The sequence below is a fragment of the Notamacropus eugenii genome, chromosome 3, assembly GCF_028372415.1.
Source record: "Notamacropus eugenii isolate mMacEug1 chromosome 3, mMacEug1.pri_v2, whole genome shotgun sequence".
NCBI lineage: Eukaryota > Metazoa > Chordata > Mammalia > Diprotodontia > Macropodidae > Notamacropus > Notamacropus eugenii.
The window spans coordinates 96821374-96834926 of NC_092874.1; the positions used below are offsets into that span (position 1 = coordinate 96821374).

Consider the following 13553-nt stretch of genomic DNA (forward strand, 5'->3'; position numbering starts at 1 on the left):
ATTCCAGAAGCTTGGGTCTTTGTATTATTTATTGAACAGTAGACCACTATAGTCATTTACTACTATGTCTTGTGTACCTAATATGTTCCACTGATCCACCACTCTGTTTCTCAGTCAATACTACAGAGTTTTCATGATTGACATTTGTAATGTAATTTGAGATCTGGCATAGCTATGCTACCTTATTAGTATTTTTTCCCCCTATTAATTCCCTTGATATTCTTGACCTTCTCTTCTTGCAGATGAATTTGTTATGTTTTTTTTCTAGTTTTATAAAAATTTTTTTAGTAGTTTGATATGGCACTGAGTAAATAAATTAATTTAGGTAGAATTGACATTTTTATTCTATTGTCTCAGCCTAACCATGAGCAATGGATATTTTCCAAATTTTTTAGATCTGGTTTTATTTGTGTAAAAAGTACCTTGTAATTGTGTTCATATAATTCCTGGCATTGTCTTGGTGACTAATTTGCAAGTATTTATAATGGAATTATAAATGGACTGGAGTTTTAAATTTAATTTCTATTTCTATCTCTTGCTGCTGGAGGTTGCTGGTAATATGTAGAAATGCCGATGCTTTATGTGGGTTTATTTTATATCCTGCGACTTTAGCAAAGTTTTTAGAAGATTTTCTAAAAATACCATTATATCATCTGCAAAGAGCAACAGTTTTATTTCCTCATTGCCTATTCTAATTCCTTCACTTTCTTTGTCTTTTCTTATTGGTAAAGGTAACATTTCTAGTACAATATTGAATAGTAATGGTTATAATAGGTATCCTTGTTTCATCCTTGAGCTTAATGGGAAGGTTTCTAGGTTATCCCCATTACATATAATGGCCTTTTTTATTGTCTCTAACCTGGGGATGACTGGAGTCCAACAGAGCATGCTGGAACAGTCAGTTAGGAGAGGCACAGGGCTCTGAAGCATGCAGAAAAAACAACAAAAAAGAAATCAACCAGAGGCACATAGCACCAAATTTATAGAGGCTAATGGAAAACAGAGGTGTCCACAGGATACCCTTTCCAGAAGGAGGCCAAGGGATGGGCCCTAGAGTTTTTCTCATAAAGAAAGGTGAGCTCAATCAAGGGTGAGTCCAGGAGAATCCAACAGGAACAGGAAGAGGGGGGAGGTTGGACTCTGGAGAAATCTCTGATGGTACCCAGTTCACTTCCACTGGTTTTGGAGAGTCCAATGAGCCAGTTCTGTGTCTAATCCCACTTCAGACACCAATTAATGTTAACCAGAGAAGACCCAGCCTCTAATCTGTGAGTGGTGGGAACCACAGAAAACAGGCCAGAGGCAGGAGACCCAGGACACATATAGAAATTTAATTTTAAAGTGAGGAAACTTATAAGCAGAAATCCTCCTGAGGAGGAGAGCTTCACGTGCTGGAGCAAAGACAGTGCTTACATACATAAAGGCCACAAGGTAGGGGCAGGGGAGGGGTTGGATGACAGCACAATGATTCTTAGGTCTTAAGTAGCAGTTCCTGGTGCTGGCTCATACATGCACAATGCAGGTGTTCCTGGGTCCTGTGGGAACAGTCTCCAAGTTGATAATCTTACAGCAGGGTAGAGAACCAGTTAGTGTGGTGGGGACAGGAGTGCAGGACTTGGTTTGGTTTACTTAGCAGTTATAAGAAACAATGATTGTGAGCATTTCAAGAGGTATAAAGGATGGCTTTAGGCTGCAGCACATTGGTTCTCTTGTCCCTGGGAAAGAGGGGGCAGTGAACATCTGGTGGTGGTCAAAGCAATACATTTTATTAGAAGGTGAGATTATCCGGAGTGCAGAGGCATGTTGTTATTCCAAATTCAGGGCACAGTTGGCTTGCTGGGCCTTTGCTCTGTGAAACATGGTGTCCCCTAAAATCTTGAAAGGTTAAATTTTGGGCATGACTATAACAGAATACTATTGTAAGGGAAAATAATCTGTGGTGAACCACAAGGTTCTAAAATAGAAAAAGGAGGCAATAGAGTTGTTGATAAAAACTGCAGGATTCTTTGTATGGGAGACCTCTTTTTTTCTTGAAAACAGAATTTCTTCAGGATAATCAAAGGACTTGCATCAATATTATGTCAAATGGGGGAACTATGTTTGTTAAAGAGAAGCCATAGTTGTTAAATAAGAGTATGAAAACTGGGACAATTTAGGGGAATTTTGTATTCTGTCTCTTGGGCTACCTGCAGGTATGTAGTCAGCCTATACATGGATGCTTTCTGCTTACTGCATGTGACAATCAGTAAACTTCTCACTAACTTGAGATGGTTTCTACATCCTGATTTTTACAACCCATCAATAGTAACTAACAAGTATGGGGTGTAGAGGAGGGATTCTTAGAAGGACTGATAATTCAAGAAGACAAATAACTAATTCAAGCCTCCAGTAACCAAGAAACTTACAATACTTTTATAAAAACAATATAAACTTGTGAGCCTAAATGGTGACAGTGATAAGGCAACCCATGACTCACAATCTGATCAAACCTCTCCAGGAAGTGCTGTAGAAGATAGAGAACAAGCATCAATAGAGTGGACAGGGATTGTAGGTAGGGAAGTTTTGGGAAGAGATTACGTGTTTGTAGCTGTTTTTGAAAGAGTGAGTATGATAGGAGTGATAGCTAAGGAAAAGGGCTTCCTGGGAGGAAAAAGCATAGAATGGAACTCGGCCACTTAGTTCCTAATTGTACATACTCAATTTTGAATTCTTGGCTTCTCCTGGCTGTTCCCATAGCCTGAACATAAGAAATTAGGAAATTTTATCTGCTACTGTAAAATATCAGGATACATTTTCCTGAAGGACATTACTGTTTAGTGAGGCATGTGATGGACTGGAAAGAACATTAGACGTGTAGTCAGGAGACTTGGGTTCAGCTGATGTCTGAATCCCTTATTAACCATGTGACCTCTGTTACTTAAAGTCACTGTATCAGGAGCTCTATTGGAGGAAACTAGCTATGAAATGATTCTGGTTGTCAGAAGGGCTATTTTTTAAGTACAATCAAAGCAAATAGAATGGACAAAATAATCGTTGCAACATTAAAAAGTGTGCTCTGATTATTTTCTGCCTGACTTCGGGCACCTTTATAGTCTTTCTCATAAACCATCTTTAATTTTTTTAATGCTTCCTTTTTCTCATCCTTACAGATCCTCTTTTTCTTCTCAAAATTTTCCTTCAGCTTCTCATCCATGTCACTTTCCTCTTTCAGCTTTTTTTCCAATTCTTCCTCTTGCTTCCCATATTTCTGTCTTATTTCTTCTTTCTCTCTCTCAAACTCCTCCTTGTAGCATTGCTGACGAGCCTCAGTGTCTTTCTGGAGGAGATCTTCCACAGATTTATATATATCATTGGTATAGTGGGTGCCCCCATTAGCTTGCACCATTGCCCGAATCATGGCCATCAACTCTGAAACCTGGGCATCTCTTTGGGCTCCACTAGCATTATTGTCAAACGCACAACATCGGTTTTCACACTTCTCCAACAACTTCTGGAAATATGAATCATCAATTGTTCTTACAAAATCCCCTATACTTTCTTCTCCCAGGTCTTCTTTTCAGGTAAATATAATGATTAAAAATTTCACAGCTTCAGCTCCTAAAATATGATAAAGCCTTTCAATGGCTAACTTCTCCTCCTGGGTGAAACAACCCACTTGCAGCACCAGGAGTAGAGCATGTGGTCCTGGAGAGGATAGTGTCATGAAATGAGATATTTCATTCAAGTTTTTTTCCTCCTTACCATCAGTGTCGAAAATGCCTGGAGTATCAACAACAGCAATATCCCTCCCATTCCATGTGGTCCAGGCTTTCCTGCAGACCTTGGTGAGTGACCCTCCTGAAGGCTTGGACTCAAACTCTCTCCTGCCCAGGAGGGTGTTTCCTGTTGCACTTTTCCCAGCCCCTGTTTTCCCCACAAGGACAATTCTGAGTTCTGGCTCCCTTGAGCCTCCTCCAGGGTTGTCTGGGTCTGTAGGAAACAAGTAGGAAAGAAGAGTGAATGACTGGATTTTCTAGATAATTGTAATAAAGCCTTTCTCAGAAATCCCAGCATGACAAGGAGGTGACCCTTAGGTTCGTGAAGGCCATGCCAGTAGAGCACTAGCTGAGAAAGATCCTATTAATCTAGACAAGCTTTGAGCATGGCCAACTCATTATTGTCCTAGTGAAATTCACAGATCCTTGTCAGCAGAAGGAAGGCCATCACCCCCCGGAGACTGTTGTTTGAGGGATCTTAGGAGATAGCATTTCTCAAATTTATAAAACTGAAAATTCTATCCTTCCTCTGGGGCATATAATGAAGGAATCATTGCTGCTTGTTGGAAAACACATGCATGAATGTACACATTTATAGATAGCCACATCATACCCAGTTATATTAGTAATTGAAGCTTTTTCTCACAATAAGACCTTTCTGTAATGTCAAAGTTTATTTCTCTCTTTTCTAACAAATCTTAATTCCTATTTCATAGTGAGGATCCCAAAAGAGAAAAGCTATAATCACCTTTGAACTCTGAGTGCAGATAGAAGTACATATTTTTTGTTCATTTATCTTGCTTTTTTTTCCAACATAGCTAACATGGCTATAGGATTTGTAAGACTTCTAATGTATAACGCATCTTCTCAAAGGGTTGTGTAAGGGATGGAGGGAGAGTATTTGGTGCTCAAAATAAAAAAAAGAATGAAAAAGTTACAAATGTAATTAGGAAATACTAAACAAAATAAAAAAATATGAGAAAGAAAGTTTATTTCTCATCCCTTCTAGATTCGCACTTTACAGCTAGAATCCCAGAAAAAAAAATACAAACTAATGTGAGCATCTCTATAAATCTCTGATTCCTCCCTTATGAGAACAACTCAAGGCCATTCTCCTGTCACTTGACAGTTAATTGGCAAGTTTCCTTTTATTAATTGTCTATTAGTTTTTGCTATTGCTTCTAAAACCAGTCAAGAAGGTTTCTCCATCATGTTCAATTTACTTCATTGAGGAGTGTCCATCTTGGCTGAGATGGCCCATATCACCTGATATCACAGATAAGTTTCTCTATAGCTTCCTTGCCAGTCAATCTTGAATAAATCAAGGAATCTTTCAGTTCCTTACGCTTTTTTCCTCAACCAGTTGCTGTGCTCCTATTTTGCCTGCTGACCCAGATCTGGAAACTGAGGTAACAAATAACATCTTAGTTCTCATATAGCATCAGCCTGGAATCTCTAACCCTGACCCCTACCCAAATTAGACTACTCTATCAGAGACGAGATCTACATATACATATTTCATATACAATAAAGAGAAACTGAAAAGTCATTTTTGGAACCTCCACACTACCCCAATTCAAATGTAGATTTGGACCATTCTAATCTATAGCGCTGCTGGGCCTTGGGAAACTATATAGGAATAACTTTTAATGTCAATTTTGACCACATAAATATTATGGTTGGAATATTTTTCCCCCTTCCTAGTGTGGACACTTGAGTTACCACATAATCACTCATTACCACAAAATGAAGGAAACAGGTAGGGTACCTTGAATATGTCTTCTTCCTTTAAAAAAAATACCCAAAGCAACATTCCTCAAACTCAGGAATCCCTTGTTCTCATTGCTGCCAGTGAGGAGCCCTAGTTGAGTTCTCCCTCTGTCTGCTCAATTAGGGTTTTATAGATAAGTGTCCACCTGAGCCAAGTGAACTATCTAGCACTGAGGATCAGAAATGTGGAATCCTGTGTCTTTGCTGACCTCAAGTAGGTGGGGGCTACATTCCAGTCCTATAATGCATGTCCCTCCCCCTATGACAGTGACCAAAGATCTCAGCATATGTATCTGGAAGCCAAAGTGGCAGACAGCACTTCATCTCCCATCCATTATCACTCTGTACCCTTCTCCCCTCTCCCCATCTCAAAAGAAGAGCACATCCCTTACACCCATCAGAAAAGGGAATTTCTATTGTACAGAAGGAGAAACCTGGGAAGCTAACTTAGGAGGAACTGCCAAACCCTCCCCCCACATCGGGAAGGGGCCTTCATGAGAATGTAAGTTTTCCCAATAGAATGTGAGCTCGAGAGCAGAAATTTCTTCTTTCTTTGTATTTGTATCACCCAGCACCAAGCATAGAGTTAGACACTTAGTAAGCACTTAGTAAATACTTCTCATTTGACTGGTTTAATTAACTGAAAATCTCCTTCCCATTTCTAGCCAGCTGTGAAGAATATCCTCTAACAGATCTCTTTTGGACATCTAAGTCTCCCATGGGTTTTTGTTCCTTTCTCTTCCTACTACAGATGGTACATTATCACACAATCACTGATTTGGAAAGGCCTTTCCCTCCTGGTGTAATCATTGAAATGGGTTTGAGGAATTGACCCAGTGTCCTCACTTCTAAACCTCCTGAACTCAGATGGAGTCTCCACTCAGGCTTCTGCTGTGGCCTGAAGTTCCTTGGTAAGGGTAGGGTAGGGCAAGAGAATAACCCAGGGGTTGTTAGGGGTGGGAGTGGAGCCATGAATGGGGAGGAAGAGAGGGGTGTATGTTTTTGTGAAAATAACAGGATTTAGTTGGCAACAGATGCCATGCTTCTAGGTTCGTGGTATCCTCTTTCCAGAACAGCTGTGCTTACTTTGTTATATGTTGAGCCACCAGCGAGAAAGAGATTTGGGTCCTGTGAGAGGACCCAGGCTGATGGTGGAGGAGTGAGGAGGTGGGGTTAGGGAAATAGTGCTTCATCAGAATACATACTGAGGGTCCCAAAAACCTTAGTGCAGTTTTAAGCCCTGTGCATAGTCAAAGGGCCCAGGGTGGCAGGGTACTAATGGGGCTGGAGGGGTGTATGGGAAATAGGAGAGGAAAATAGGGCTTGATCCAACAGAAATAAGCAAACAAGATCTGAGCAAATTGAATTCATAAAACAGATGAAGCAGTAGACTTAAAGGAGAAAAAAAGACAAAAATTAAAGTCTCTGTCCTCAGGGAGAATTCTACCAGATGCAAACACAGAAGCAACAGTTAAGACTGGAAAACTATTCACAGCCTAGATATTTTAGTGAGCTACTCACCTTGAGCCTGAATGAGGCATCATGGTGACATGGCAGCTGAAACGCTCCTGGAGTATTAGGTTACTTTAATAGAATCACAAGTGGCTGAGGTTTCTTATCCAAGATACCAGTTCTGTGCCGTACAGTATCTCTAGTGATATGAGGTATTCAGAAAGACCTGGTGCTTAGAAACTCTCTAGAAGCTTGAGGGAAGCAGTGTGGGATAATGGATGCAGGTCTGCCTTGGAGTCAGGAAGACTTGGGTTCATGTCCCATGTGAAGGCAGGTGAAGCCATTAAATCTCAGTGCACTTCCAACAAATCCCTGAATTTTAAGTGTCTTTACACTGGAATCCACAGACTTGTAGAATTATTTTAAAATATACACATTTTGAAAATTGCATTTGAATATAATTGATTTGTTTTGTGATCCCTTCTTTGATTTTATCCTTTTAAAAATCTTTTGCAGAGGGAGTCTATAAGCTTCATCACACTGTTAAGGGATCTAAGAGAAAAAACAGCAAGAACTCTTGCTCTTAAGGCATAAATTACTAATGAGTTCCTGCTCTGCACAGGAGTTTCCATTGTGGAGTTTTTCATGAAATTGTGATAATATTACAGGTGTAGATTAAAAAAAAAAACTTAATGTGAGGTGACCTGTCAAAAAAGCTAACAAAATCTTAGAATATATTAGTAGGAGTACAAGGCTTTTATCCTGGGAAGGGACAGTCCTACTCTACCTCAGACTAGGCAGGTCCCATGTGCAGCAGCATGTTCCAATTTGGGCACCACATTTGCAGAAGTTTGCATCATGGGTTTGGGAGCTAGGAGGAGTGTGTAAGGTTGTATAAATCCAACTCATTCATTTGACAAATGAGGACACTAAGTGTCACAGAGGCTAAATGACTTGCTCAAAGTCACAAAGGTCAAAAGACAGAGCCAGGATTTGACTGGAGGTCCTCTGATTTCTATTCTTATCTCCTCCTTCAGGACCAGCTAGAACTCATGCTGAGAAGGAGAGTGAGGAAGGTGGTAGGTGTGGAGTTGATGGGCCAGAAGGAAGAATCCAAGGAATGGGGATGTTTAGACTAGGGAAGAAAAGCCTTGGATACAGCATGGTCAGTGCCCTCAGGTGTTTGGAGAAATATCATAAAGAAAAGGGATTAGTCATCTTTCTTGGTACCAGAGAGGAAAGCTCATGCCAAAGGTGTAGGTTATAAGGAGAAAGATTTTAGCTCCATTAAAAAGAAAGAATGTCCTAACAATTGAAGCTGCCCCTACCATGGAATGGACTGGGAGAGAGTGAGCTCACCATCACTGGAAGTGGCCACAGTTGTTAACCATATCATAAAGGAGATTTGTTCTTCTGGTTAGATGTTGGAAGATAATGTTGTTTCCAACTCCCATGATTCCATGCAGTCCTCAACTGAGAATGTGACCAACATCAGCTATACCATGAGAAATTGCTACTTTCCTGTCAGGAAGAAGTCTCATGACAGATGGTAATGAGAGAAACAGATGATGGGGAAGTTGTATTGCTTTGAGATTCACAAAGTGCTTTAGAAATATTATCTACTTGGATCCTCACAGCAGTTCTGGAAGATAGGTACTATTATGAGCTCCATTTTACAAATGAAAAACTGACGCAGACTGAGGTTGAGACTTGCTCAGCGGCACACTGCTCTTAAGATTCTGAAGCTAGATTTCACAGGAAGCCTTTTCCCTTCCAGGGCCAGCTCTCTATCCACTGCAATCCCCAGCTGCCTCTGGGAAAAACCTGTGAGGGTGCCTAGAGCCCTGTGCACAGGACAGAGGAATATTTTAACTGCAGTATTCCCACTGCCTTCTAAGAGGTAACCCTACATGTGGAGAAAAGACAGATGTCTGAGTCTCCACAAAGAAATATTGTAGTGATGAAGTTTATTGCAGCCAGAGGTCAGAAGAGGTGAGGCTCTATGACTCCTTTCAACTCTAGAAAATTTGTCAAGGATCACTTTTTATATGCCTAGAATAAAAACCACAGCTCAGAAAAATCTGGATAATTACTTTCAACTGGGTAATACTTTCAGGCACTTAACTGAATAATTTGAATTAGTAGATATCTTATCTATCTGACATTCTCCTGGGAGGGGGAGGAGAGCATTTGATTGATCAAAGTGCTTTGATCAAATCCCTCCACAATAAAGGGACCCTTACAAATTGCAAATTAAGTCTTTCAAAGTCTGATCCCTGTAATTTCATTGTGTGATTTGTCCTTTGTTCTCTAAGATGTCAATGAAATCATGATGACATGTCATGGGCTTGATCTTGATTTCAGTGAGGTAGGGCCATGCAAAGTCACCAGCCTCAAGTTTTCCTCCAGAGCCATCTGGGTCCAGTGGCCTGATGTTCATCAGGATGCCTGGAAATGGCCCAGGTTGCAGTGTAGGACCTTGGCTTTTTTAAGCTAAAGTCTTTCTTGAGTTCTCACTTTTAGTGAGTCAATGCCCTTTGGAGTGGATTATGAAATTAAGGAGAATCTGGTGCTCAGCCCCTGCAACACTTCAAATATTACAGTAATGAGAAACATTTCAATGGATTATAGTTGCTAACAGCCCCTTACCTGAGATTGTAGCTTCCTCTATGGTTGAGAGGGTCTTCACTGGGTCACTCCTGTCACTGCTCTCACTCATCCAGCCACTATCATAGATGGGAGAAACTTGGAACCTGTGCGCAGTCTGAGGTGTCAGTCCATCAATCTCACAGTAAGTCTTGTTATTTCCTGTTCTCTGTTCATGCCATTTTCCTTCCCCCTCCCTACCCACTGCCTCAGTTTCCTCTCTTTACTCTATTCTGTATTCCTTGATCTTGACTCCTGCTCCAACAATACTTGGACCCTCCCAGCTCAGGGACACAGAGTGTGGTCTCACAAGAACAGCTTTTGGTTTCCCAGGAGTGCAGGTTGGGGGAAGTGTTCTCACAGCAAGGCTCACATTACTGCTCTCACTGAGTCCTAGCTCACACACCTCAGCAAACCAGAACACACACTCTGTGCAAGGCTCAAGGCCACTCACTTTGAAGACCTCTGGCCTTCGAGACACAGGGATGGTGGTCCAGTCCTCTTCCCCTACAACTTGGTCCTCTACCTGATAGCCATTGATCCTCTACAACCTCCCAATGCTGGGATCATTGTGAGCATTACACAGTCATGTGTGACCCCACCAATTTTGGGAGTGGGAGGCTTGATTGGTAGCTCAAAGTTGGTGCTGACCAGCAGGCCCTTTTCATAGAGATGAATGGAGACCCCCTTGTTCTCTTGATTTGGTTCAGGTGCCACAATGAACTGAGTATTCTCAGTTTAATGATTGGCCTTGGCAGACATTGAAAAGGATTCTGCCAATTGTCTTGCTTTTCTCCTTTTCTCTCTGTCCTTCAGACATAAGGAATATGTCCATTGATCACAGTCAGGACTGAATGATGCTGGATTCCATAGCCACTGTTTCTAATCTGCTAAGTAGGGTTTCTCCTGTAAGGAGGTGAATGAAAACACTAGGACAAATCTGTGGGGAGAGTCTAAGTACCATATCACCCAACTCATTCTGGTCAGCTGTGACTGGCACCTCTTTCAGAAGGCTGAAGTAGGAATTTACCATCTGTCACCTCCTGGAGCTTCTGATCCAGAAACTCTGAGAGCCTCCTAGTGCTGAATGGGGACTGGTTTTCCCTGGTTAAAATCCTGGTTAGCTCCTCTTCCTCTACTCTGCCTGCCCTGATCTCAGGTAAGACTTTGGCTATTTCCTTCTGTAACAGCTGTCTGTGCTGCTTATTTAGCTCTTGGAATAGCCTGATCTTTTCCCTGGCTGTACTTCAAACTGAGAATCCTGGTACCTTCAACATATCATTACACCTGTTGTCACACTTAGATAACTTCTCCAGAGTGTTCTGGGCATCCCACATCAAGCTAATGCTGATCCCTCGAGCCAGCGCGGCTGCCTTGGAGCTCAGCTTCTCCAGAGGGTAGAGCCATACTAGGAGGGGCACCCCACGGGCCCTAAGCAGCTTAGGAAGTGAGGTATAGACTTTTACTGCATCTTCATAAGTCACTGGGTTGGTCTGAAGGACAAAATCCCCATAAAACTTGCACATGAATTCCTTGGTTGATCTTCTCTGCCTATGTTCCCCTTTCATGTTTCCACCCACTTTTCCTGATACTTGAGGAATCTTTTTTACTTCAGCCTCTAATATTCCTTCTATATCCTCAACATTTTCATTGGTGGACATTTTCTGATCAAACACAAAGAAAGCCTGAGCCCCATAGAACACTGCAATGACCACGTGGGTGGCTGCTCCATTTTCAAACACATCAGGGTAAGCAATATTCTGATATCCCAGGTGGTTCATCATGAGGTGGGAATACTGTGCAGTCATACTGTACTTGAGGGTGACCCGAGCTTGGTGTTGGGATGTCTTTGTGTCATTTAATACTTGGCAGAGCCTCCTATTTCAACCAGAACCCCAGGACACTTGCTTTCAGCTATGAAGGGATATTCATGGCATTGACCTTCTCATCAAGAGAGTCAGAGGTGATGATGTCAGTCAGTCCTGTACTGCTCTTCTGTGACCACATTTTTCTGGAGGCTTTCCCTGTCCCACAAGGTGATTCCTAATGGGACATAGACATTAGGTAGTAAATCACAGATTGCAGAGGGACCACATTTTGTCACTTTAGGGTGTTCATTTCAGCAGGGACAACTGAACCTGGGAGGCAGTTGGTAGAAGGAGGGTAGGCAGGGCAAGAGACCCAGATGGCAGAGGTGGAGAAAATCCCACTCCTGATCTGGAAAGAACTTCTCTATGCTTTTGGAACTCCCTTGCTCCTCTGAGCCTACTGATAGTGAGAATCCTTCCAAAACCCCTCCCTCCTCTGAACTCCTGAATCTGGATCCTCATTGTTCTCACCCAACAGCCCCAGTACACACTTCACTCCTCAGTTCCTTCCACAGGTAGGGAAGTCTCTCCTCCTCCCAACCTGTGGACTGAATCCTGAAACATGACCCAGGTGATATAGGTTTCACAGTGTTGACAAAGCATTTTCCTCCCAACAGTCCTATGCATTAAGTAGTGTTGTCATCACTAGCCCCATTTTCCAGAGAATGTGTGACTAAGAGAGATATTGGTTAACATTTTGGAGAACATAGAAGTAGTCAAGGTCAAAGCAGGGTCCTGATCTCCTGACTCCAAGAGTAGCCTACATAATGCCTTCCCTAGACAGAGAAGAGGTGATGACCCAGAGTGAGGTCAATGCCTGGTGAGTGGAGGAGGAATGTTGTATGTACCTAGCACTTTTGTCAGTTAGCCGAGGATGCAATTTTTGAAACATCCTCTGAGACAGAAAAACAGTAGCTATTTCTGTGAAGAATTACACCTCCTTTTGGGTTGTCTTGGACAGGCCACTTGTTTTGAGATATTTTATGCTGCTAACCAATAATAATAGTAGTCACTAACATTACCATAGTACTTTAATATTTCCAGAACATTGGGGAAGGTCTGAGGTAGTTGTAGTGTATGGTTGTGATGGTGTACTATTGTGCTATTAGAAAGAATGAGCAGGATGCTTCTAGAAGAACTTGGAAATGCTTACATGAACTGCTGCAGAACCAAAAGACCACAGTACATAGTGAGAGCAGTGTTGAACAACACTCACCTGTGAATGACTTAGGGCTTTCAAACCATGCAGTCATCTATGATATAAAACTGAAGAAGTTTTGGTGCAAATGCAGCCCACCTGCAACAAATGAATGTAAAAGTTATTTTATTTTGAAACTATTTTTGTTGCATCTTTTGTCTATTTTCTTTCCCAGGCATGTTTTCTATGTCTGCACATATATAATCAAGGGGAAATTTCTTATTTTTTTCATAAGGGGAGAAATTTGAAAGAAGAGAATTTGAAACTCAAAATTAAATTAAAAAGGTTAAAAATTTTTTAAAAAATGTGTGTTTTGGGGGCAGAGCCAAGATGGTGGTTTGAGAGCAAGGTCTCACCTAAGCTCTTAAACAAACTCCTTCAAATACCTCTAAGGAGAGAATCTGACCAAACTTTGAAGGTGTAGAATCCAAGATGAGACAGACTGTGACAGACTGACAGCCCAGGATAGACTACAAGGTTGGAAGGATCGGTTCCATGGAGGTGAGCCCACAGTGCACAGCACAGTACATCCACCTAGAGGACCCTGGGGAGGCCTGAGGCAGCAGAAGGCAGATGGTGGAGTGGCAGCCTCAGGTGAGAGACCAGTGGAGCTGAGTGAGCGACAACTGCTGAGCCCTGGATATCAGCCACTGCAGCTCCTGAGACTTTCAGCCCCCAGATTAAACATCTGTAAGTCACCTACTTGAATTTCTAAGAGCCAAGATGGAGGAGTGATCAGTAAATGCTCTCTCCTCCCCACTTGTTGACCTCAAAAGGATAAAGTATTTCCCCAGAAAGATCCTGGATCATTGGGAACAGCTGAGGGGGCAAACAGTCTCATAACAGCTGAGCCTAGGAAAATAG

At 41.9% G+C, this 13553-nt stretch overlaps 1 pseudogene; it reads right to left on the reverse strand.

The window, feature by feature from the left end:
• Window positions 1-954: 954 nt before the first annotated feature.
• On the reverse strand, window positions 955-10551 carry LOC140533048 (GTPase IMAP family member 4-like; annotated as a pseudogene).
• Window positions 10552-13553: the final 3002 nt, after the last annotated feature.